A 3402-nucleotide genomic window follows, 5' to 3' on the forward strand; every position below is an offset into this window, starting at 1 on the left:
AACCTTTTCTTAAGGATCTGCTGCAGAGAGAATCTGAAATGAAGACCTACTGCGGTCATCAAAGAGAAAACAAAGTAGTGTGTTTGCCCTCCCACACAAAGGTGGAACAGGGAAACAGCGGAGACGGGGACAAGTCATTAAGGTATGGTTTGTATGCACCCACACAGTCCTGTTGTTCATTCAATCATCTGCATCAGTGGGGTCCTCCAGATTTCCTCTGAGTAAATAGAAGCTCAACAAACACAAAAAGATTCATAAAAACAAAACCACAATGAAAAGAATGTACATCCATTTTTATTTGTCACTTGTTCTCCCATTTAGATGTGGAAATAGTATTCAACCTTATTAGAAAAACATTATAATGATACAAGCTTCTTCTGTTAACCCACTGAGAAATAAATTAGATTTCCACAGAGGATACATTCAACCACAGACCTCCATGTGTTTTATAGGGGTTTTATGTTTAAGACCAATTCAGAGCTGCTCATAAATGTGAAGGACAAGGGCTATAACATGCGCTTTTCATTCTTTAAAACAAAAAAACAGATAAAAGGTTTAGTATACCTTTGCGTTCAGATGTCCTTAATCAAGACACTAGAATAATGTTATTCTCCAGCTCCAGTGGCATGTCTCTTAGGATTTGTTTCTACAAGCTTTGAATATCTGTAGACTATATTTCCTCTTTATAAAGCAACTGGAATTCACTCATAAGGAAGAGGATCTGTGAACATATATCTGATCTGATCTAAACATCTTGCATCTCTGGCTGAATTATCTCCATACATCCGTCTTTTGTATCACAATGTAGGTGTTTCTCCACTAAAGATAATCAAGGCTCAATGGTGTTCTTTTGATTTAACAGCCATTTATTGTGGACACGTCTTATAAAGCCCCAAAAAATGCCATCAAAACTAAGAAGGGAAACAGAAACCCAAATTAGCTCAAAACAAATATAAAGCTTTACACAAATAAATAAAAGTAAGACAAAGTCGTACCTCATTGGCCGCATAAACTCCAGAGGTATAAAGATTACTTATACAGCTATTTTAGAAAACCAGGCTTAAAGCTTTCTGGTGAAACTTCTTGAAGAAACAGGTGCAAAAAAAAGAATTGTGTCAATCAATCTTCCCATGGGCAACAACATGAAATGCGGAACAAAAAACATAGGTTCCTCCTTACATTTCAATTAGCTTTTTTAACTAATGTACATAAACATAAATTTACTGAAAGTTATTTATTTATTTATGATTGAACTTTTAATTTCAATACTATTATGTATTAACTCTCGTTTTTAACTAAATATTAGAATATTTAAATGAGTTGACTCTGATGGCAGCTACAGTAGGTAATATTTATAATGAAAAGAACACATTCTCTTTTGAAATATATATTTCACATCTCACATCTCTCCCTCTCTCTCCTCCTCATTAGAATACCAGTGGTTCTACTCTTTCATGCTGCTCCTACAGCGCCTTAGGTGCAAAGCAAACATTTGCCGCATTTAGCTGTGACCACTTGTAGGACTTTGATCCTTTTTTTCTCTCTCTTTTTGTGTTTTATTATCAACTTTCACAAAGTAAAAAAACAGTGGTCGCTCCACCTCCCATCTCTGGTCTCTGATGTCGATAAGTGGATTAGAGGGTCAAGGGTTAAGAGATAGAAAAATAACAATAAAAGGCACAAATTTGTGTCTCATATACTGCTACAGTGGGGGAAAAAAAACATGTTTTAATTCTTTTACTTATACAATAAATCAATTCATAAACTATTTACTGTGATAAATGAAATCCACCTTGGACAGACCAGAAATGCTTGTCGGCCCATTCAGGAATTGCCTGCTACCCAATAACCAGTCCAGTCCAATACTTCTATCAACAACATAGATGGTACCTGTCAATATAGCATATCAGAAGCTAAACATGTTTCAATTGGGTGAATTCATATTTTCAGATTCCTCTTAAAGGCCAAAAACCTGACAGCCTTTCGTACTGGGGAATAAATAATTCCAGTTTGGCCACCCTGAACCCTTAGACAGTTGAAATAAATGCTGTGTCACAACTTTGGCTTTTATCAATGATGACATTCCTCATGTATCTTTTATTTAAGCCAGGTTTATATTTGACGCATTAAACAAGGTGCAAGGAGGCCTGCCAACAGTGATGAAATTGCTCAATTCCTCAACACTTGGCTCCCTCCCTCCAACCTGGCACAGCCGGGTGTATTCTGCTCCATTTATTATTAAAATATTTAGCATACAGGTGAAATAGAGTAAGAAAAAAAAGAAACTGGAAAAGGTAAAAGAAACATTATTTGTTTACAATTAAGTCTTGAATTGTACCTAGGTAAAGTTTAAATCCTTTACAAATTTATCAAAACGTAATTTTTCTCTCGATTATCTTAGTCTAATTATTCTAAAACATGCATTCAAGATATATCAAATGGTGTTTGAAGCTCATTTATACCCCACAAACAGAACCTGTTGATTGATGTTTTAATCTGAGAAGAAAATATGCAAAAATGCAAGAGAGAAAACACCGAAATAAAACACAGCATTTCATATTTGTTCTTGTTCTTCTCAGAGCAATTTTCAGTCTATATGTCACAGTTTAACCGATGCATGAACAAAAACACTAAAGAGATGGAAAAGAATGGTTGGTATGAAGATATATTTACATGTCTGTTTCGTATCAGCAGATGGAAACAACACCCAGTTCCAATTAAAGTGTGATGGCAGCACTGAGCCGTAGAGGCTGTGTTCTGATAACCAGGCGCCTTCTGGATAAGAAGAGCAGCAGACTGGAGAAATGTCAGCGGTTCAGGATAAAAGCCTCCAAACCAACATTCATGTCCTTTTTCATGGACACAAAGATGACACAGCTCTGATAGCAAGATACCTCCTGGTAAAAACAACAAAAATCTTTTTTTTTTCTTAACTGACACAAAACATCCTACTGTAGCTTAGTAGGATTATTTAAAATATAAATGACTCACCTAAATAGTGTTTAGGTGATCAAGGATCATAATGACCTGAAATGATTTGTCAAGGATCTGAACTGCAAAGGCACTAACAGCTTTTATCTCTAGTTTGAGTGGATAAAATAATAATTTTCGCTGGTTTCTTGCTCAGTCATACAGAACAGGGTTTAACCCATAACTACTGTCATTGATTAAACTGTTTCCAGAGGTAGGGAAGCTTTCCTCTCTCCTGTTAAATAAAGCCAGACGGTGTAGATGTACAGTATTGATGAGTCAGCTTGCAGATGATGCCGGGGACATGAACCAGAATGACAGCCTGGCTCGGAGCTCAGGGATTCCCACACTCCAACGTGACCTCGTGGATCCTGCTGGGAGAGTGAAGGAGGCAACGGAAGGCTGCAGCAGAGAGCAGATGGAACCGTCACT

Source organism: Cyprinodon tularosa, unplaced genomic scaffold (genome assembly GCF_016077235.1).
Source record: "Cyprinodon tularosa strain WSP-4 unplaced genomic scaffold, ASM1607723v1 ctg975, whole genome shotgun sequence".
NCBI lineage: Eukaryota > Metazoa > Chordata > Actinopteri > Cyprinodontiformes > Cyprinodontidae > Cyprinodon > Cyprinodon tularosa.